Source organism: Sinohyriopsis cumingii, chromosome 13, assembly GCF_028554795.1.
Source record: "Sinohyriopsis cumingii isolate HCF-2022 chromosome 13, ASM2855479v2, whole genome shotgun sequence".
Taxonomy (NCBI): Eukaryota; Metazoa; Mollusca; class Bivalvia; order Unionida; family Unionidae; genus Sinohyriopsis; species Sinohyriopsis cumingii.
The window spans coordinates 38508442-38533624 of NC_142973.1; the positions used below are offsets into that span (position 1 = coordinate 38508442).

General features: G+C 35.9%; 1 protein-coding gene across 6 annotated transcripts in view; it reads left to right on the forward strand.

The window, feature by feature from the left end:
• LOC149785237 (uncharacterized) overlaps positions 1-25183 on the forward strand; it is a 226185-nt gene that overhangs the window by 163725 nt on the left and 37277 nt on the right. For 5 of the 6 annotated variants that reach the window (XM_089979066.1, XM_089979072.1, XM_089979070.1 and 2 more), the window contains one exon: positions 17835-17883. The gene's annotated coding sequence lies outside the window, so the exon portion shown is untranslated. Of the gene's footprint in view, positions 1-6012; positions 6432-17834; positions 17884-25183 lie in introns of those variants that run through there. The other variant, XM_089979071.1, reaches the window with a different exon arrangement.

Below are 25183 nucleotides of genomic sequence, written 5' to 3' on the forward strand. Positions count from 1 at the left end.
TGACTGAAGATGATGCCAGTCTTGCATTCTGTATGGCTACCAAAATGGATGGTCATATTGACGTAAGGTTTGTGGTTTGTGGGTCAATAGATCTGTTATGACTTTGGTGTGAAGGGATTTTCTATTTGTGATATATGCTTGAAAATCACTTCATGCATTTTATGCTGAAACTAAACAGACTAAAAATAATTGTATAGTGAAACACACACATACACACACACACGCACACACACACACACACACACACACACACACACACACACACACACACACACATATATATATATATATATATATATATATATATATATATATATATATATATATATATATATATATATATGAGGCAGCTGCTAAAATCCACCTAAAACATTATTTTCCCAGAATTTACCAGCATGTATTCCTTCTTCAGCACTAACCTTGGAACTTGATATGTTTAATCTCTCTCTAAAATGGACCTTGCATGTGGGGTGGGTTTTTTGTGTTTCATTTTAGAAGAAAGGCTGAACCTTCATTAGTGAAGAGTTCCCAGAACAGGAAGTAGGAGCTAACTTGAGTATGTATGGACCCATAATGGGGTCAGTGTTTATGATACTATTTGTGTACATTTATGATACTATTGAGAACTTGACCAAGATTGTGATTTTGAATGGAAAATGTGGTATTGCATCGAATATGGTGGATTAAAAAAATGAATGTTATTGTGAATTTACAAAATACTACAACTAAATGTCCTTAAAGATTGCTAATAGTCTAGTTAACTGTTTTGAAGTTGATTCAAAATTCAAGAGGTACCTAACACCCTGCAGGCTCATGGATGTAGAATAGGTCTGTGTCTGTCAGGTTTCTGCATGTCGTAAGATGCAACTTAGGGAGGCAACCTTGTGTTAGTGGGAAAGGTGCCAATTTTGGCGTGATATAGCCAGTAAATGTGTTAAAAGTGCCATTGAAAACCAATCATCTTTTTCAAAGAATAATACACAACATAGTGAGCATAATGTCATCAGTCTCTCACAATATGGCTGTGCTTTTAAAACATGTAAGATGTTTTTGAGAATCATTTAACCCTTAAACTTTATGTGGAAGAAGCCAGCATATATGCATGTTAGTAAGTTCCAGAGAAATTCTGTTTCAGGCATGTTGAAACACACACCCCTCCATCTCTCATGACTTGCTATGATCAAAACATGTGCTAGGGGTTGGGGTTAGTTTTCTTTAAAATTCAAGGAATGGTGTGCCCTTTCAATTTTGATTGAATATTTTACTCACAGTAAATCCTCCGAAATAAGACCACCTTTTCTAATGATTGCTATCTAGGGACAAGTTTTTATATTGTATATAACGAATGAGAGCCATTGACTTGTACTGCAAGATGAAGTTGACCCCTGTTGAAATACAATTTCTTTAAAGTTCAAGTTTGGGGGTGGGGGAGTTTTTCAAAAAGCAACATGTTGGTTACTTTTCACCACTATGATGGGACTGTTTGGGCACGAGTTCTTGCTGGGGATAGAATGGAAAGTCCTTTGCTCTCAATTTCAAACTGGTATGGACAAGTGATCAGAAAGTTGCAAGCAATTCTGTGGAGTAAAGTGACTGAAGATTAAAGACTCAGTCATAATTCATTGGACATGCAGATTTTAAATTCATTTCCTGCTCACTAATGTCTGCAGGTATTCAGATAAATTTAAGCTGCATGCAGATTGATCTACCACAACATTGGTTGCATATAATATTCCCCATGACATATATTGTTACCTTTATCAACCATTTCACCTGTCCATTAGTCAGGTCTTATTGAAGTTTTGCATTTCATGGGGGGCATTTGTGTTCCATGAACACATTTCTGTTTTTACCAAATTTAAGATGTGGTCATGTCAGTGATAATTTCCTTTCTGTGAACAACTTGGTGCTCCTGGTAGCAGAGTGGTCTAAGGCGGTCATCTTTGCAGATGACTGATATCACACCTCTGACCTTTAGGATTCAAGTACATGTATTAGTTCGACCCATGAGGGTACGTGAGAAAGATTGCCAGTAGCCTCCTGTGGGTTGTTGGTTCTTCTCAGGGTTTTCCAGGGTTCTTCCTCTACTGGATATAATGGCTATCATGCATACCCCCATCATGAGCTGAAAAAAGAAAGAAGACACAAACCAGTCTTTGAACACCTTGAAAAGTTGAATATGCTGCAATATGGTTCAGATCCATAGCTGATCATTAACCATATCACATTTGTTCATGTACAATATACCTCTTTTGGTGATTAGCATGGATGCAGATCTTCACTTGCATTATTTGTTGGCAAATAAGGGTAGATGTTGTCAGTTATACATTTGTCACTTCTAGCAAACAGCATAGACCCTGATCATCGGGTCCACTAAGTACCAGCAGATTGGATTGTTGCTGTTTACAGATGGTTGCACTTTATCCTTCAGGTATGAAACAGCCTCTTAGATCCAGCACTCAAATTGACATGTACTCTCTACTATGATAGAGGTCCTTGTGTCCAGGCCAAAATGCTACAACCTTGAGAAATCTGGTTTGGAATTTTGGGGTTTAATGCCATTTTTCAGCAGTGATAATGGTGGTTAAGAAATAGGAACAAACAGATACTGTTCTGGCCCACCAGAAACTTTTTAAATTTGTTTCACATTTACACGAAACTGAAGTTTTGGGAAAGAGGGAACACTGCATAGATAATACTTAACCTCAAAAGAAATCAGTATTTTTTGTTTTGATGTTTATCCAAACCTTGTTCATTGTGAGGTTCAGGTCAGTGAGTCATTTGCAGCCATCTGACTTTTAGCTGTGCTTCTAAAAGCACTACATTACTTTTCAATCATTAGAAGAAACCTATATATTTGCAGAACATCCACAAATACCGGGCTTTTTCCGGGTTCTTCCTCCACCATTAATACTGGCCGCCATGTATAGCCTGTCGTGTGCTGAAAAATGGTGTTAAACCTCACAACAACAACAACAAATACTGGCTGAATAATGTATCTGGATCAGTACTAACCTCTCAGATGGAAGGGAAAATGATAAGTGATGTGCGTCTGATGTGTTAGATGACAAAATGTCGACTTTTGCATGTGAATGTTCTTCAAGCTTATTTGCCTTTGAAGTTTTCTTTTGGTAAATTTTCTCAGATACTGTTGCCTATTGAGTGTCATAACTTTTTATTTACCATAGTGGCATCAGGAGGAATTTTAGAGCCATCATCAAAAACTAGGTCACCATGACCTTTTATTTCAAGCTTAGGTGGTTTGTGCTTACCTTTACATCAAGCTTAGTTTCTCAATGTTATGGTTTGCATTAGGTTATTTTCTCCGGATTTTGTTAAAGTCCCAGTGTCACTGTTGTGTGCAATAGTTGGATTTGCCAGATCATCTGAATAATACCTCATCTTGAAATATATGGGTCCTAAAATCATTGGGATTCATTAAAACCAGATAATGATAATGTTTCATCACATTATGAACTTTGTAATTTCTACCTTGAACAGAGAAACCCTGCCATTTTTTACATGTGTATGAGTTAATCCAATGTTGATCACCGACATAGGTGGGTCTACCGATTTCAGTCGAAAGCTGGAACACAAGATTTGATTAAGTCACTGTTGTAAATGCAAGAAACCAACACCATGCTCTGTCTGAATGCCAGGCTTGCCCTTCAAAGTATTCCAATTCACCAGCTGATCACCAGTATTGACATGAGTCATATTTTTATCTAATGCATGCCTTTTCGTCGTAGATCTGCTTAAAAATGTGGGCTTTCATCTCTTCATTCCCTCTTAAATCAATTTGTGTGCCATGTGCGACTGTTGTTATAGTTTAGTCATCAACAGAATTTGTTGACTGTATCATATCTCTACTTTTGGAGTCCTCAGAAAATAAGAATGGAGTTACCAGCAACTTCATTGACTGAATTAAAGGGTGGTATCCCTTAATGATAAACTATTTGAACGTTGCTTGAACCTAACATATTATTTCAAAGAACGGTTTATGTCATATAGCATTTTTTAACAGAATGGTGAAATTTGTGATAAACTGCAGCATTGTGGCATAAGGTTGTTCAATTTTGTTGTATTTTCTAAACCTCTTGATAGATTTTTTTTAGTGAGAAATGTTTTATAGACAAAAGGTTGCAGACTGAGATTTTCATAAAGGGTTCTGATTGTTTTTTGTTTGCTTGCATTTCCTTAAACCCTCAGTTGATATTGTGTATACTTGGCATATCTTAAGAAAATGCATTATGCTACACGCTTAAACCTTTAACCGCATGATCAAGACCGTATTGAGAATTTCATTTAAAGCTTTTCATTTGCTTTTTTATACATATATTTTTTTGTCCCTTTGATAGATTCTTTTATGCATGGACTAATTTCATTGTGATGCTTGGAAATTCATTCCATTACACTGGCTCACCCCATTGACCTTGGTTCAAGGTCAGAAATAGGAAGATAACAATTTGATGTAAAGTAGGTTCAGAGCAAGGCTAAAATTGAGTGTGGGTTAGATTTTGAGGACATGGCCTAAATGAGAATCTTATCAATTTATCTCACAGTTGGGTTAATCTAACAATATTTGTGTCATTAAGAAAAACATACGCCACCTTTTGCACATAAGAAAATGTTGTAAGTGAAAGATCATAATGAAGACCACAAACACGCTATGCAAAGGTGATATCAATGTGGAGAGACTTACATGTATATTGGCAGCAATAAATATATGCACCATATTTCTGATCATGTGAATGTCCAATGTTCATTACAGACTATAAAAGGAAAAAGACTTTTTCTTTATCTCAGTAGAACATTGGATGCTTACTTTAATTACATTTTAAGCACTATTGGTCATAATAATAATAATGATAATAATAATAATAATAATAATAATAATAATAATGACCTTATTTAAAGAGGGTAACACAATTAGCTAAGAACTAATCTACCTTGATGCCCTCATACAAAGGAATTTATTTATTTTAGCTGCATCTCTGAAGCCACTGGATATATTGTGTTTGGAAGAAGGAAATAGAGTGGGCATTTCTAATCTCAACTGGAATACTATTCCAGAGCAGAGTTCCAGAGTACTGGAAACTTTTTTTTAAATAACTCCTTATTTGGTTGGAGAATTTTTCATAGAACAAAAGAGCTAAACAATGGCCTTTTTCATCCGATTTCTTTTATCCATTAACACAAGTTTGTTGTAGCTGTTTTTCCAGATTATTTGGAGAAATGCCACCAAAACACTACAAACACATTGACCCTAATTTACAAGTTGTTCCTAAATTAACACGTGGTTGTCTCTTTAATAAAAAAAAATCGTGTCATGTTAGGTTCCTAAAGAGAAATGGTGATCAAACCATCAAGTTAAACATCTTACTATTCCATAGTCTCATCTTTAATTTTTGGTCATATTGGCATAGGTTGTTTTACCACAGTAATTCTTATGATATCTAGTTGGTTCTAATGAAAATTGGGCCGATCTAAGATCCAGTATGGCTGTCTGATGATTTCAACACTGCATTTACAAAGAAGAAATGATTTGGTCTTGTATACCTGGAAATGATTTTTATTAGTAGAATGTCATCTCCTTGAAGGAACTCTTGTTCTCTTGAGAATGAGGAAGGTTAAAAGGATGGATTACATGGGTATTCTGTGTGCATTGAAATGTGCTCAAGTAGAACCTCCATATCAAGTGCACATGCTCATAGAAGATATCTGTTGTACCCATCATCTTTTGTTTTTCTGCATATTTCACCTCTGTATAAATGATAGCTAGTTAATTTAGCGATTCTTTGCATATCCTTTATAGAATGGTGTCACTGTATTGGCCTTTTCACATTCATCAAAGTTTTGATAAAACTGCTAATTTTTGTGAGTGATGGATCAAATCTTGGATTGTTGAGGTGCAAAGCAAGAGAGATACCAGTGGCCCATCAAGGTCATTGGTAACAGCAGAGATAGTTATTAGGTTGACTAACATATGAAAGTAATTGTGTTTGCAAACAGATCATGTCACAGTGCCACCTTCTGGTGGGCAGAAAGCACAAGGATCATTCAGTTAATCAAAATAGCCTAGATTTTACAAGCAACCAAATATTTGATCTACATTTATATCAATGAATTTTCAAAAGGGAAGCTTTAATCAGTATGTTTGTCAGTTAAAGCACTACATCTATTATTGATTTTGACTAATGAAAATAATTATCTCTCATTTCAGTAAAAGGTCATGTGTCCATGTGATGTCATTTTTGACTATGTATATTAAATAGGCTGTCGAGGTCAACACTAGTATCCGGTGGCCTAGTGGTTAGAGCATCTGCTTCAGATGTGGGACGTCGTGGGTTCGATTCATTGCTGAGTCATACCAAAGACTTTTTTAAAAAATGGTACTAACAGCTGCATCACTAGGTGCCCAGCATTAAGAGGTTAGTGTTAGGGCTGGTCAGCCTGGTGTCAGGATAATGTGACGGGGTGGGACATCATGTTACATGTCTGTAGCATGATGCCCTAGTATGAGACATCACTATAAACTGCTACGCTGCAGGCATTATAGCGATATGACTGAAAATATTTTAAAGCTATGTTAAAAATCCAAATCACACACACACACACTCAACACTCGGTAGATCCATAACATATGTGAAGCTGGTCCACATTGTAATTTGAGTGAAGTGCTTCCCAAAATACTATTGTACAAACTGGTGTACATTTATTTAAAAAGAAAAAAAAAAGAACAGTTTTATAGAGGAATGGCACCTTAACCAAAGATGACTACTGGTATGAGGGTAACTGTGGTATTAGCTGTGTTACATGGGAGTTGAGATCAAGGAGAGTAAGATCGCTGACATTAACCTAATGATGTGTACACACACTTTATAGGAGCAGTACTGTTGTATCAAAATAATGTACAAAAACTGGAGAAAGCCTGGAGATGTAGAGACTTGTACTGGAACAAACTGCTGTGCTGGCTTGGCTGCCAAGGTATTTTTTGGTTTTGAATGGAGCAGCAACACAAGCAAGTTGTTTAGTGCTGAGGCAGTATGAGTTAAACACCATGCCAAAGGACATGCCATGGTAGCTGACATGGACTGACACAGTGGTAGGATTTAAACCAGCACCCTTTCAGTCACAAGTCCAACACACTAACCACATGGCCGGTGCGGCTTCTGCCTCCATTAGTCCACTCTTAAGATATGTGAGAAGGCACATCAAACTTGCTGTATCTGCAGTCTCCCATGGGGTTGAAGTACGAAGGGTCATCTGATATAAACACCACATGCATAATCCAAAAACTGTTAAATTAATGCCTGACTACATTTTAATTTGTCACTGTGCTACAGTCACACTGTTGTTTTTAAAATTACTGTAGGGATGGTGCTAGCAGCAGTGATTAACTCTTCATAATGCAATACAAATTAGTCATTCAATATACATTGCTACTCAGATCACATACAGCCAGTCTTGTCATGAAGCATGCCTTCACTTTTCTGGGATGCAAAACAAACTCTAAACAGTCCAAAATTGGAATCTTTAAAACATGTCCTTTTTTTATTTTTAGAGTAAAATAAAAGGACTAAGGCGATGGCCAAATGGGGGGAGATAGTTGTTAGGTCAGCTATGGTTCTAGCTGAGCTGCAAAGAAGCAGTATCAACAATAGCAAAATCCTTGACAAATTCCAATGCTACTCGTATAATTCTATGTCCTGAAGCAAATGTCACCCAGATTGTCCTTTAATGGGATAAACAGAAACTTGTGGTAAGAGCACCCTCTTACATTGCTGCATCTCATTTTGGACTGATTTTCTTAATTAGATGGCAGATATATGCTCATATTGGTCCCTAATGATATTACCAGTTAGTTAGGATCCTTGTTGATTGCTTGAATGGGTTCATTTGATAAAACACTACAGTAACTTTGCCCCAGGGCAGAATGCCTGTCTTTCTCTATTACAGGCAATCTGTAAAATGTTATCTATATCCCACAGCAAGTTGACTCAAAAGCACAGTATTCTAATGCGTTCACTGCTGCTCACACGCCACGCCACCATGATCCTCCTGTCAGTGCTGGCTTTTATATTTCATAAGTAAGGGCCTGTCTGCATCATTATGTTGTCATTATTTTTGTATATACATGTACATGCATTGTTCATGGAAAAACACACTTGCAGATAATCATAGTTAAAGCTAGAAATAATTGCTTCAGAATGTGCAATGTAGTTCAAAGTGTGGGACTACTAACAGTATCATTTTTAAAATATTAATTGTATCCTTGTTGGTTTTGATGCACCTTGACTGACTGACATTCATGTGCCAACATTACCCAATCGGGATCAGATTCGTTAATTCACTGTTGAAACTTGGCTTTAATTATAGACATCAAATAGCTGTCAATAACCAGTATTGCTATCCAACACAGTGATGGATGATCTGTTGTGAAGGTAAATACAACAGCTATTACATTACTGAGTGGGCAATAGATATGGTTGTAAAGGAATGCTTGGAGACTTCTAAGTTATTTGCTACTTATTGGTTAATGTAATAATTAAGTTCACTTTATGCATGATGCAGATATTATGCCTTTCAGACTTTATACAAATCAACATATTTTAACACCCAAAAAAAATTCAGTGACTCTAACATGTTTTCATGTAAAACTTTTTGGGTTTGCTCACTGGCGACATGTACATGGTATAAAAATTGTGAATGAAGTATATGTATTTTGGTTGTATAGTATTGCTACATGTGCACAGATGTTATTATGCTGGTGAGAGATTTGTTACATGCACACTCTCAAGTTGGGAAGTATTTTAGCATTTTTGGTGAGGTTGTTGCTTATAATATATATATGAATTTGGTAAATTTGTGCAGTACTGATCATAGTAATTTCTCATACTCAGAGCATAAATATCATCAGAGCCCTTTTGGTTGCATGTTTGACATGCAAAGTTGAAGAAGCTTCTGCCTCCATTAGGCATGTCACATGACATGCAGGAGAGCACATTAGACCCATTCCAGCCCCATTTAGAAAGCCCAGAAAGTACTTATACATGTATGGACTGATGACTATATAAGGTTTAAATGGCACATCATGATAATCTAGGCTATATATTGCCAAGTGTTTGTGTTTGTGTGATTTTAGATTTCTAATGAAGCTTTAAAAAAAAAATCATTCATCGCTACAATGCAGGATGCCAGTTTATAGTGAAGTTTAGGGCTGGGGCATCATGTTGCAAACAGGTAAAATCATGTCCCACCCAGTTACACTATCCTGACACCTGGCCGACCAGTTTTAACACTAACTTCTTAATGCTGATACCATTTTCATAAATCTTTGGTATGACTCAGCCAGGGTTCAAACCTGAATCCTCCCACATCTGCAGCAGATGCAGTAGCCACTTAGGCCACTGAAGCGGTCTATATTGCCAAGTAATTGTTCTATACTAAAAACGAGGTAAACATTTTTGTTTTAAAAAAATATTAATCGCATGTAAGACAAACAATTCTAAAGATAAACATATACTCTTGTAACGTAATGATTTTTTAAAAATCTATTATTTTGTCTATTTGATAAATTTAAATACTGAAAGGTATGCATCGATAATGGGACTGTTAAGTTCACAACTGGATAGTAAGGCTCATAGCTGGATTGTAAGGTTCATAGTTGGACTGCAAGGCTTATAGAATGTGTCCATACATTCATCTAAGCAAGGAGGGATGAGTGCATTGATACCTAGATAGATATATGCACTTGAGTAAAGATGCTGCCAGGGTGTACAAATGCGGTAATGAATGTGCACAATTTGTATGAATTTGCACCCTTCAAGAGCAGTGGTGCACAAGAACTTCCACAAATTAGTTTTCAAGTCATGAATATAAAAATATACATATGCAGTACAGATTTTTAAAAACTGTTCAACCTTAAAAGTGCTTTTTGTGACATAAGTCACACCACCAGTTCAAGTATTGTAGTGCTTGGCTTGTTGTGACACCTGCCTCTATTCAGGTAGGCAACTGTTTACATATCTGGGGTTCTTCAACTTGACATAAATAGTTAAAACTAAATTTGATTGGCACATTGGGCCCTGGAACAAGCATTCTATCATAGTTTGAACCTTTCATCAAGTAAATTTTACAGATGCATGTATAAAATATGGGCTACCTTTAAAACCAAAATGGCTGATTCCCAACGTGGTTCATTTTCAGATGATGATTGCAGTGATTTTCAAAGTTATTAACACATTAACCCCTGGAGGTTTTTGACATTTTTGCCTGAAAATTGAGTAGGAAACACATTTTGAAAGCTATTTCTGAACAGATCTGAAAACACCAAATCCCCAGTGATCTTTCAGTAACATACTGCCTAGTTGTGTTAGAAACATTGTTTTTCGTTGGCTGTTTGACTCGCGCATGAGCAGAAGGGTAGAAGTGTAGTATATCACTTTAATGTATCTTGCATGATCATGACGCTACAGAGCTCGGCAGTAGGCAACTACCTCCTGCCCCGTTAAGTTGTTGCTAGAGGTTAATGTGTTAACTAAAATCATAATATTTTAGCTTGGAAGGTGTTAATGAAGATACCAGTGAGTGATTTTGAACCCGAAAATGATATTGAATATGAGTTTGATGTACATGCTGGATGGCCAAAACAGACAGCATGCAGGTCAAATCATCTTTTATAGTTATTCCAAAATTAAATGTAGAAAAGGCAGAATTCCAGGGCTAATTAAAATACGGGCAGTTTAAAAGTATAATGCAATTTTCATTTCTTCTCAAACAATATTGCCATGTGGGATCTTGTACTTTAAGACTATATGGCCTTATATGGTTTAAGATAAATTGAATAAATAAAAATCTAAAATAAAATTAGAAGGTCAAGATAATTAATTTATCAAAATATCTGAGTCTTAAAAAGGACAATATAGCATTAATACACTTCAAACCATAAGATAGCATAAATAAAATTAAAGTATAATTTATTTAATCAAAATATCAGTCTTACAAAGGACAATATAGCATCAATGGTCTTCAAACAGCATAAACGGAGCCAATGATGAATCGGGCATAATTGGCAGCAAAGGACTGATTTAAGAAAGTGACACTTTGGCAGAGCTTATATTAGTGAAGAAATGTTAAATTGGAGCAGAATTATCCACAAGACAATGCATATTCCTATGAGCTGTGGAAAATTGTACAGAAAAATAAAGAACTGTTTCCAGTCTTGTTAAGCAGGTCAAGCTTGCTTATGTGAATATATATCCCTTCAGACAGCCAACTGTGAACAAAAGATCTCGTCACAGAACAATATGCACACATAGATAAGGCACAGACTCAAGCTTAGAAACAGGTTAATGCTTATACAACTAAGGGGACATCTTTAAAAAAATTCTGATTTAAATAACGCTCTAACAGAGTATCCTTACTCCTGAATGGAAGATTGTATCGACATGAGATTTTCACTGAAAGGCTTCTTATGATGTTTGGTACTAAATGAAACTTTGGATGATCTGACAGCCAATATGGCAAGCACAGCAGCCATCTTGAAAACCTTTTTATTGCTACTCCTGAACTGAGAGTCAAACAAACAAGATGTTTTCACTGGTAGACTTCTTATGGTATCTAGTTGATCTTAAATGAAAATGTACCAATCTGACAGCAAAGATTGCTGCTGTGGCAACCATTTTGAAAATCTTGTTGTTGCTACCCATCCTGAATGGATGGTCATATCAAATTAGGGTTTCACCAGAAGACTTTTTATGATGTCTACTTGATCTTAAATGATAATGGTCCACTTGGACATCCAATATGGCCACCAAAATGATCTTCAAAATCTTTTTATTGCTACTCCTCCTTAATGGATGGTCATCATAACATGGGGTTGCCTCTAAAAGTTTTTATGATGTCTAGTTGGTCCAAAATGAAAAAGGTGCTATCGGACATCCACTATTTCCACCACAGTAGCAATCTTGAAAAGCTTGTTATGGCAACTCCTTCTGGACAGAAAGTTGTATCAACATAAGGTTCTCATCAATAGATACTTTACTCCAGTGTGGCGTTAATTCATATCTGTCTTGTTAATACCCAGGGTTCAAGCCTAATAACTTTTTCAAGAAGTAGTGGATGGTGCTTAATTATCAAAGAATTTTTAATTCCTTGCCAAATTTATGTGAAAATTAGAGGTGGGGTTATCATTAAGCATGGACTTGTCACAGGGTAAATACATGTAATTTAACTGAAATTTGCTGTGAATATAGTTGTCTTGTGAAATTCATGATTATTCTAAACTTATGCAGAAGTTTTGATTTGCATTACCTTTATCAGGTAATCATGATCTGTGGACATTCATGTGATACACATGTTGGAGCTTAATCTTAGTTAAGGAATGTTAAGCTACCATCATTCAAGACAAATGGATTAAACACATTAACTATCCTCTGCAGTAATAAAGTGGAAATGAGACTCTTATTATATCACCACTATGATGTAGAAAATGTCCTGAATATTTTAACAGAGCCACAGATCATTGCCTTTTTTTGTAATAATCCTCACCCCTAATAGGAATACAGTACATAAAAATTCCGTTTCGGAGCAATTAATGAAATCATTAATTGAAGTACATGTATTATTGTGATTACAAAATGATGAAACTTTGGATGTTAATTCACTATCTGTATATAACCATTCTGAAAGAAAGCCATGATTCTAGAAACGGGCATTAACATATTTTGGTGGTCATATATAATGAATAAAAACATCACTTGCAACCTGTACCATGATTTATTACACAGCTATAGGCACTTTTAGGGGTAAAAAAAACTAGCACAGCACAAAGGGTTAATTACCTCTTATAGTTAGTTTATTTCTTGTTGTGATTAGTGGAAGGTTGAATTTTCTTGCAAGGGATATTACCACTACACCAAATTGATGTCATTGTGTCATTATTGTTTATCATATATACTTAGATGTCTGCACATGCTAAAGTAATAAACTTGATACCTTTTATACAAAGATGTCACAGAATGCTGTACTATTAACTTGTTTTCATACATACTTGGATATCAGAATATTCTGTACTAATTTGCTGCCATGTACTTAGATTTCTGCACACACTGCTAATAATTTGCTGCTATTCATAAATAGGTGCTTTGCTAATAGCTTGTTGCCAGTCATACTTGGATATCAGAACATACTGTACTAATTACCTGTTGCCATTCTGACTTAATAGTCACATTCTCTACTAATAACTTGCTGCCATGCATAGATATCAGCACAGACTGTACTAATAACTTGCTGCCATATATTGCTTATTTTTGTTTTCACTTAAGATGGGGTTAGACAAGATTTTTTAAAATATATTATTCCCCAATTTAATTCAGGGACATCCAGTTTGGATTGACTTATGTGTTGACAATTGCTTAAATGTGAAAGAAGTTGTTTGGATTGGATATAGGCTTGTACATGATCAAATGGATGAAATTTGGTCTTTTATTCCCCCTAATTTTATTGGACTCGAGATTTTTTTTGGCAGCTTGTTCCCTTTTTTTCCAAATCCCAAAGTTGGGCTAAGGTTCATCTGTGTGAAGTTTGGTGAGGTCGCTTCAGATTGAATGAGAGGATATCTAAAATGTGTACAAAATTCTGTTCCTGGAACCAGCAGTTTTTTTAAAAACTTATTAACCCTTGGTGCCACATTTGTGTCAGAAGGTAGTACCCTACTTCTGAACTTGGAAGCATCAAGGTTATTTGAGATACACCAAAATGGGTGGTATTACAGAAAATTAGGCTTAGCACTACAAGGATACCAAATAATCTGGAATTTATACTCACATTACAAAATACAGAGGGGAAAAACATGTTTTGAGACCCACTTTTTTTACACCAAAAATTCAGTCATCAGAATCAGATTTTGTGTCTGAATTTTAGACTTTTTTGCCTCAGTTCTAAGGCGGACCATTCTAAACTGCACATAGACAGGTGAACCTATGCAAAAAGTTGGATAAGTTCAAGATTTCAAGTAAAATGTAGCCATGACACAAAAATTATGGGTCCAATAAGCCAAAAACATAAACAGGAACTTCCAACTTTTACTCTTCTGCACATGCACAAAATAGTCTATGAAAAACGACGATTCTAACACAATTAACCATCACGTGAAACCGGAAATCACTTGGAAGCAGCCCCCAAAATCTGTTTCCTACTCATATGTCAGGAGAAAATCTTCAGGGGTTAATGAGTTACCCCTTTTAGCTACTACAGCTGTTGTGCAGTTTCACTACTGCAGAGTGCTATCATATCAGTTACTGAGACTACTGAGGCTGGTTGCTTGGCTGAATACTAGAGCATCATCAAGGCTGACTACAGAAACTGACAATGAAAAGAATTCCGCTTTTCTCCTGACTTAAATCAGATTTTTCTTCATATAGTCCTTTTTTTAAATATCATCTCTGATCTGGTTTTTTAAAAATGATCTGTCTGGTCCCATTCCGCAACGACCCTTGTAAATTATTTGTTCCATATATTAGTTAGCATACAACTCTCGTAAAGAGTTTTGATTGGTCAAAGGTTTAAATTCATCCAATGAATCTTCGTGTAATGGAAACTGATGGCAATGGAAAGAAGAAGCATGCTTGCAAAACATGACATCCTGAGTTGTTGAGAGACGAAAAGTTTAGACAGAGGTTTAAAAAATGTATGGGAATGGGAATGGTTGGAGCAAAAAGTTGACAGAAATTTAGTTGGTCATTTTATAAGAAAACTGAACGCTAGAGGACTGGCATTTTGTGACCTTGGCAAGAAAGATTTGAACTACGGTAATCACGGTTGGAAGAGTTTACAACAGCACCTACAAAAGAAGCTGCATACAGAAAAAGTGAAGCTCAGAAGGCATCTGGAAAAAGTGTACTTAATTACTATAAGAAGAAAGATTTCTTGCATGAGAGAACAGATGTAGCCCTCGGTCAGAATATTCGCACCGCATGTCGCCAATACAAGCACCAGCTTGAAAGGAAAAAAGGCTCTCATTGAGAAGGAAAAGAAACAATCGCACATTGAGCCAAAAAAGTCAGTGGTGAAAAAAAAAGAAGGCTAAAGAAATATTTGCCACAGCCGCAAAAAGACCTCGACTGGCATATCAGCAGGTTGTGTGTACTGGAGAAAAAGACAAGTGAATGTATGGGATTATTTGTATATAGTTGATGTATTTGGGTGTTTATTTTACAGATTTGTTATGAAAAGGGAGAATTATAATATATTTGCTGCAAAAATTTACAAATTATTGTGACTTAATTACGATGTGAATAATGACATGCACATGAAATAACTTTAGCATCAATATTATTGGAGAACAAATTCATGTGACAATAAATATTGTGAAATTATTGAAGTCAAGTTGAACATTTCTGGTAAGTGTTATTAGTTCTTCAAATGGTTATTTTTGTTTGTCTTATGATCATAAGTTGCACCAGGAGCAGTTTTTTGTGATTGTAAAATGCATTTTTTTGTATGTTGTCTATCTTTGAGTTTCTCACAAAATTGGATTGTTCATATATGGTACACATTGAAACATGAAAGAGTTGTAGATAATGTAACAGGGAAAAGCAACCATATATTGACTCAATCCCATTCGGGCATGGTAGCATTTGCGATGCAAACTGTTACCATTTAAGAGCACAGCAATTATCAACTGTTGCACCAGCTGATCATATTTGACCTAATAAACACACTGGGCTCTTGGTTTACTTTTAGTTAATGTCATCCTTATATACATGTTCCCTCAACTGTATTATACATTATCATCAGAAAGTTTAAATCGAGAACTGGTCTAATTCTGCCTTGAATTAAAGAGACACCACAATTTGATCCTATTTAAATGATTATTACCAGTTGATGATATGTTCTGGATCGATATCATTGTTGAGCTCTTCCTATATGCTGTTTATAATGATGGGAGAAAAAAAATGAAAGTTTCACATATTGATCATTTGTGTTGAATAGGAGCATTATATTTAGTGTTGTTAAAGACATTCTGTTTAAAAGCCTGAAACTAACAATGCTATGGAAATTTCTGCATAAGACCATGTACAAATATGCATTATGAACTGTGAATGGAGTAAAATGAATGTGGTAAATACCAGATCATCATTAAATATCAGTTCAGACTTTTAAGCTCATTTTTAGTTTGAGACTCCCAATACTAAAGCTGTGAAAATTTTAGGAAACATCAATGGGGTACACGTGGTTCTTAACGATAGGGTTACACAGGTACCTGAAGAAAGGGATATTATTTTATATGTGAACCTGAGCTTTGTTGTCAGTTCATCTATATCAACCCCCAGAGAGGTCTAAGCATAATTATTACTTGTATAAGTGGCAAAAAAAAGCTTAATCTGAGTATAAAAAGAATAAGCTGTAAATTCTGTTGACTACTTTGGTTCCCTGTTTTTTCCAGGTCAGGTTTTGTGAAATTTTGTCTATACCAGTGCTTTACACCATTATAACAAACAAGAAACCTACCCCACCCCTGGGGGCCCTGAGTGGCCGAGTGGTCTAAAAGTGCTCACCGTTACGGATCACTGCCATCTCACCTCTGTCTGCGTGAGTTCGAGTCTCAGGCTCAGCTAACCTTGGTACGTGAGAAAGCCTGCCAGTAGCTGCTCGTGGGTTGGTGGTTCTTCCCTGGGTTTTCCAGGGTTCTTCCTCCACCAATTATACTGGCCACCATGTATAGCCTATCTTGTGCTGAAAAATAGCGTTAAACCCTACAACAACAACAACACCCCACCCCTGTGATTTCCAATAAAAATGTACAACCCCCAGATTAAAATCGCTTGTTTGAAGTTAAAAGAATGTAATTGCACAGACCTTGCTGCACTCCAACACTCGTCCCTTTTGCCAAAGAAAGCATATGGCAGGCTTTACAAGCAAGAAATTATTGCATTTTGCTTCAACAATATGTTCCACCAGCAGTTATTAAAGGTCAGGGTCTGATTACGAGCAAGGAATCTCAATAATAGACATGAGTTTGCTCTAGAAACATCAGAATACATAGAAAGCACGAACAATGGATGCTATATGCAGGTGTAATGTTGGGGAAAAAAAGGAATAGCCTGAAAACAACAAATATTTTTAAAAAATGACCATAACAAGCTCCTTCAATCACTGGCATGACCCGCTCTAACATTCTACCTGATATTACTATAAAAAGAATCAACGACTCTTGGCTCGCAAAGATGGGGCTATGTATTATGTGGTAGTGATGAGGCTAATGAAAGAAAACTTGGAACGACATCAAACTGAACGCTTTGCTGATGACTTAAATCAAGTAAATTCTAATTATATGGATTAATAGATCATGTTTGGATATTTTTCAATGTGTAAATTGTTACCTAATCACTCACAAAGTTAACATAAAGACCTTCTGACTTTATTTACATTGCAAGTGATTCAGTAAAATGTACACATTCATAAATACCCAACCATGATTGTTTAATCCTGTAATAAAGCATTTTAATAAAAACTTAATCAAGTGCCTTGAAATATTTCATAGAAGGTAGTAGGTGAGCTTTTTAGTGTAGGGGTGCTTATACAGTATCTTTGTTTCTTAAACCTTACTGTATTATAACTATTTGTTACCTTTTCCATCCATCCATGAATCTGTCCATCACACCTGGATTAAGTTTTGTGATTGGGTCAGTTTTTAGTCACTTCGGTTGAACACATTTCTAGTTTACTGAATGCTTTTTAATCTTGTTGCAAATGGAAATATACTTTTTTTTATAGAATAATTCTCAGATTTGGTAGCACATGTAATCAATCCTTTTTGCTTCTTGCAGAGAGCTAATATCCCAGGCCATGATGTTTTCAAGAACTTTGCCATTGATGGTATGTATATTCATCAATTGCTGTTGACATGTTTTATTTCATGTACAGTATTTCTTAGATAACAAGCCTTTCCCTTCAACAAAATTGATGCAATATTTTTTAATTGAAAAACTTTGCCCAAAATAAGCCCAACACTTTTCATCACATTTAAATTGAAATACAGTGATCCATCACTACAAGGCATCTCAGTGTAACATGGTCCCTGGTATAACACACATATGATCATGGTTTCCATTATACTGGTAGAATTACACTTTTCACTCAAATATAACGAAGTATAAGATGACTTTGCCTATATCACAGTCCTCTTACATGTCCCTTTCAGAACATTATAGTGATGGACCACTTTACAGTGGTCTCACCGGTTACAAGGCCACCCCTTCTTCAGCAGGAAGGTGACCTTGTAATAGTATGAATCTGTTTTCTTTAAGTAATAGAAACAAGTGAGAACCCACAAGTTTAATGTGTGTGTGTGTGTGTTTGTGAGATTTGTATTTTTGACGTAGCTTTAATAAATTTTCAGCTGTATCGCTACGATGTCTGCAGTGTGACAGTTTATAGTGATGTCTAGCACTGGGGCATCATGCCGCATACATGTAGCATGGTGTCCTACCCAGTCACATTATCCTGACACCAGGCCGACCAGTCCTAATACTAACCTCTTAATGCTGAGTGCCAAGTGAGGTAGCTGTTAGTACCATTTTGTAAGGCTTTGGTATGACTCGACCGGGGATCAAACCCAAGACTTTCCGCATCCAAGGCGGACGCTCTAACCACAAGGCCAGTGGAGCGATCAACAAGTTTAATAAAATTCAATAAATAAATTTTTTTTTTTATATACGTTAAAATACAAAGTGAAAAATGTAATAAGAACTTACAGTATTGTGAAATAAATGCCAAATAATCATAGAATTTCTAACAAAGTCCTAATAAAGTTCTGAATAAACTTTAGTGTTAATCCAAAATAAATCCAACATTGCAAGTGTTGATGTACCTGTGGTTGTCTCTGTCATAGTGATGTGCCAACATTCTTTTGTTGAATCACAATAATACAATCCAAGAATATACCTTTATTTGAAATTTCACTATAAATTCAAGTCTCTATTTTCAAGAATGTTATTTGTGATGAGCACTTTGTATTTCCAATGAAGTTCATAAAGAGTCTTCCATGGCCGAGCTTCATTGCATGCATTTATTGTCCAAATTTGAAGTAGAACTTAATAAACTTAATCTGTAAATTACACAGGTCTTCCTTCCTAGTTGAAGGTTATTACAAGAAAATGATTACACAATTCTTCCTTCCCAGTTGAAGGTTATTACAAGAGAAAGATTACACAATTCTTCTTCCTATTTGAAGGTTATTACAAGAAAAAAATTACACAAGTCTTCCTTCCTATTTGAAGATTATTACAAGGGAAAGATGACACGATTCTTCTTCCTATTTGAAGGTTATTACAAGAGAAAGATTACACAAGTCTTCCTTCCTATTTGAAGTTATTGCAAGAGAAAGATTAGAGAGAGTAAGATCTTAAGTACATACCAGTAAATTAATGTTTTCACAGAGGAATATGCTTTTATGTCATGACAGGAAGTTATGCACAGTGATTGGCTGTCCAGGCTTTAAATTTCCAACCTTAGAGGCTAAAGACTTCCAAATTGAAAAATGAATGGAACCACAGTGTACTAATCTGTAGCACTCAAAAGATCACAGTGATGAGAATCAATTGAAGGCCATTAAAAAGTCATGGACAAGACATGAGAGCTAGCTTAAAGACTTCAATACTAACATTGAATTGCAATCTCTGAATTGTAACAGGTCCCTAGGATCATAAGAGCCTTTGTTATATATGCACTCGCAGTGTTTGCAGAAGCCATGATGACACTACATTATTATTTATTATTATTATTAACAGTTCTAAGAACAGAGTTCATTCTAAGATGCACCCTTTCACCATTGATCTTTTTTTTCTTCTCCATCTTTGTCACAAGAAAATTACCTCCATAGGTCCATTATGGTGCGTAAAAATGACAAGAAAATAAAGAGAAAAGCTTTTTGTTGTTGATTTTAAACTGAATTGAGCACATCAAAAGCTTACTAAATAGAGTGTACCCCCTTGCCAGAGAAGCCCATGGATATCAATTTCATCGGCTGATGGAAATGTCTATAGGTTTGGGTTTGGGCACAAAGGGAACATGCTCATTTAACATTGATAGAAAATGTAAAGATCAAATCTTAAGCAAAACACCACTGCATTTATTTCCATATTAGTGTACAGCGAGGAGAAAGTGTAGACTTAAATTTCCAGATAATAAACTAGAGGGGAATGATTACTTGAGCATGAGGAATTTAAATCCCTGTACAACAGGTTCACAACAGGAAAGGCTGATAATGATCACAAGTGCTCAGGTTGTGGATTTATTAATTTCTGCAATAAAAATATTCACTTTATCAATATTATATACTTTGAATTATTGTCAACTAAAACAACCATGACTTTAGCAGTGGACATGGTTACTTTTATGGACATAGAAATTGTGGAAACTTATGCAATAGTCAGATGCATCAGTAATTGATGTAAAGCATATAACACTGAGAAAAGTTATATTTATTGTAATAGTTAATAATCCACAGTGTGAGTGCCTGTGATATCGATACATGTTTGAATTTGTTGAATAAACAAGTTAAGAGACAAAGGGTATTTGCAACTCTCTCTCTCTCTCTCTCTCTCTTTTTTTTCTTTTCTGGATGATTTCTTTTTGACATTGGGGCCATTGCATCACACTTCCTCCATTTCTGGAATAAACATCATCAAAAATATTCATTTTTCTTGTGCACACAAATCTCAGATTATTTCCCTTTTTTCTCCACAAAGCTTAGACTACTTGTACAAGGGTTTAATCCCTCAGCTGTTACAAATCAAGTTCTAACTTAGTTATCACATTTACAGTGCAATAATGTCATGTCTATAAAACATAATTTTCAGTGGCATTTAGCAACCGGTATTATTAAAATAAAATCTGCTTATTGTTATTATATCTGAAAGGCACCAATAATGGTTCATTTGTTCCACCAAACATTGGAATTCCCAGTCCTCATATTTTTAGTCACTTATGAGAGCAAGCATTCAGTTCTGTGTTAGAAGGATTTATAATTAGAAAGAATATGTTCTAAAATGAAGTTTTCACTTTTGAAAATGTGGAAGCAATTTGATTGGTGAATAAGAATCTCGACAGGACATGACCCATAATGGTGACCATCAGGTCTCCAGTTATGCCAGAGATCTTGATTTTAATCCGATCTAGGAAAAATAACACACAAATGACATTTAATAACACAAGACTTTGCAGTTGAATGATGAGCAAATCTCCAACTGGCTTTTATGATTTCACAATAGAGTATTGCTATCATGAGACCTGTCTTATGGTCCATCTGTCCTTCCATACATTCATTGTCTTTAATTTTACCTTCAAAACTTTGCAGAGAACTCCTACAAGTAATTCCATATTAGGAGTCATTTGACCCCTAAGTTGTCTAATCCAGGATATTCAGATTTCTAGGAATTTGTGCTGATGGTTGATACGAATTGTGTCAATTGCACAGAACCTTAATTCCTAGGGTAGTAGAACATTGCACACCTGCCAGTGATATATGACATCTGTCAGTGCATAATGCATTGTAGCTGGTTTATTCAAATCGTGAAATTATGCAGAGGACAGATCTAGTTATGCAAGCACATTATATACCAGTTTGCACATAGCTTGTAGCAGTGTGAGCTGATTATGACAAGGAAATGTATTGAATGCAGCCTTCTCCAGTACTTGTACAGAGAGATACAGTCATTGACAGTCTGTCATACAGTGGAGTTGAGTAGATGAAAATATTGCCAACACATGTTGTTTCATACTTGGGTAGAGTTATATCAGCAGTTTGACAGTGAAACTAAATTAAAGTCCAATGATGACTGGAACAGATGGAAAAGACTTCAGTCTTTTGTTGCTGATGTTTACCTTGGTTTGATTTCTGCATCTGTAATAAGCACAATGAATGCATTTCCTGCATATCTTCATCAAATCTGCATAATTTATGTAATATTCTGCACAAGTGTCACATATGAGCATTAAATGGATGTAAATACAAAAAATTTCTGAATTAAAGGGCTGACAAGGACTACATAAAGAAAGATATATCCACAGGCACTGATAATATCTCCAAAGGGGCTGAAAGTTTTGTTCTTGATCCCTGGGCCCCAGACTTCTGAAACAAATGTATGCAAGGTTTGGTCCAATGACTCTTGAGTCCCAATATTTCATTGAAGTTAAACCAGGCATTTAATATAGTAGATATTTTTTTGAACATACTTTATCTACAATGGTAAATATATTTTTCTGTTATATCCCACTGTGTCATATCTAACTTCTGTCTACATCTTCACCAACATTGTTGAATATACCCATTGTGATTCGTCTGAGACTGAATCCGCTGAACTTTTGCAAGGTAACTATAGTCGGGTCCAAAGGTCAAAATCGTGGGTTCTTGACCTTAGGCTTAAGGAGTGTAAAGCCCCAGATAGAGTATTTGTGTTAAGCACATCCTACAAAAAAAATAGCTGAAACTCTTTTGACCTGTTAGAAAAATGGCTTTGTTTCTGCTCATCACACCAACTACCAAGCTGTGAGGGAATGGAGGTATCTGATCAATAATTACTTACGGTGTGGAATAAAGTTGAAATAGGACAGCCCAGTTGGGGCTGTTGGCACATTTGTTATACTGCACTAATACAGCTAATCAGCAAAAATTGATGTATGTACATGTCTTTGTATCATCATCATCAGAAATGTCTGTGGGGCCCCGAGTGGTCTAAAGCGCTCTCCGTTACGGATCACTGCCATCTCACCTCTGTCTGCGTGGGTTCGCGTCTCGGATTCAGCCAATGTGGGTATGTGAGAAAGCTTGCCAGTAGCTTCTCGTGGGTCGGTGGTTCTTTCCGGGGTTTTCCCGGGTTCTTCCTCCACATTAATACTGGCCGCCATGAATAGCCTATCGTGTGCTGAAAAATGGTGTTAAACCCTCAACAACAACAACAGAAATGTTTATTACTAAACAGAGATAATACAGACTGTCAGAAGTAAAAGAATAACAAGCGTGGACAAGAAAATTCTTTATATTACTTGCATACAAGTTAAGTCAAAATGCAATATGGATCTGTGCAGTTTGTTTGGAGTAATGAGTAAAACAAACTATATAGACTCTGATCTGCCAGCACATGCAATGGTAGACCAAGGTCTGTGTTGTTTGCAGTTGGTCTCAACCTGTAGTCAGATGTAAAGTCATATACAGGAACTGTTAAAAAACTGCTCACTTTAATTTACCATATCTGCTGATGTATACCACACACTGGTCTCCAGACATTGTCAGCCAGGATTCGCTGTCCAGGGTCTATATCATTGTTCCTGTTTTGATTATAACAAGATGACAGGAGATCTTTGTCGGTGCTGCATGCAGTGGGATATAATTTATATATAGGTAAATACAGGATACAAAGACAGTAATTTTAATCCCATTTTCTTCATAGTTCAGGAAGTGTGTACACTTGAACAGTAATTTCAACAAACGCCTTTTCATACTTGAGGAAATGTGTACACTTAAACACAAGATATTAGTTACCTTTGCTTGATTTGAACTGGTAAGGTTAGACAGCAAGTGTATCACTCTTACCCCCTAATCAAAACTTTGGACAAAATGATGAGCACCCATTTCGTACAAGTGTGCAGTCAGATCTGCCATCACAAATTTTGCTATTATTATCATAATCTGATCTTGTATACTGAGTCTGCTTATCTGGGTCTTCAAGGTTGTTTGTAATGTGCAGGTAAATGTACTCTGAAAGTTGAGGAAAGAAAGAAACCTGCATAGCTAAATGGTTTTGAAGGAATGAGACTTGTACAGGCATATTGCCATGAACTAGTGACTACTTCTGACTATTGTGTTGAGCTTTACTGGTCATAGATCACAAGTTTTGGGATGGTCAGTTGACTACTATGATGTTATTGTTATTTGGTTTAATGCCATTTTTCAGCACAGGATAGTCTATACATGGCAGGCAGTATAAATGGTGGTGGAGGAATCTGTGAAAACCCTGGAAAGAACCACCAACCCACGAGAAGCTACAGGCAGCTTTCTCACATACCCATATTGGCCAAGCCTGGACTATTATGTTCTCTGTTGTCCATTGTCAGAATTCTCTCTATCTGTTAGTACAAGTGTTCTATTTGCTACTCCTTCTGAACTGCTTTTAGAATTGCCATGAAATTGTACACTTAATTTATCCCAAGGTCTAGTTGGTCCTGAATGAAAATGCTCAGACATCCAATATGGTCACCACATTAGTCATCTTGAAAATCCTACAACTACTGCACCAGAATGGATAGTCATATCAACATAGGGTTTTTTAAAGACTTTTAAAATCAAGATGGTCCTAAATTAAAAATGGCGCCAATCCGGTATCCAATATGGCCACCATGGCAGCTATGTTGACAAAAAAAATTATAGCTACTTATGAATAAAAAGTGGAATTGGGTTTTCAACAGAAGACTTGTGATGTCTCTTGGTCCTAAATGACAGTGGTGCTGATCCATTATGATTACGACAACAGCCATCTTGACTCTTGTTATTGTTACTCCAGAATAAAAAAATTATGCAGATTTGATATCCAGTATGGTCATCTTGAAAATCTGATTGTTACTTCAAGTCATATCAAGAATATTTTTTCAACGACATGGCCAATTAAAAAAATGTCATCCACTTTTCCAGGACTAATAGTTGCAGAAAATTCACTTGTACCACCTACCTTTCACTTGCCACAAAATTTCAGTAACTTGCCTTGATTCAATTAGATGAATGCAGTTTAATCCATAAAAGAACAAAATAAATAATGTACAACTTATTTGTTCCTCAAAGGGCTTACTATTGCATTTGTTGTTGTCATGATATCTGGTATATTTTATATCTTGCTCCAATACAATAGCATCCGTACTTATATCAGCAAGAATGGACTGGAATTTACTGGACTGGAATTCAGACTTGACTTGATGTATTCTCCCAAAACAACTTAATCAGATGAGAGAATAAAGTCCAGGGTTCCCACAAGGGTCTGGAATTACTGAAAAGGTCTAAAATTTGAAAATGGCTATTCCAGGTCTTTAAATATTTTTGTTATTACAACCATCTTGGTCAGAAACCAGTAATGTGACTGCATTTGGGAGAAGCTTTAGTATATGGTTTTGGAGCTCTTCAGGATTT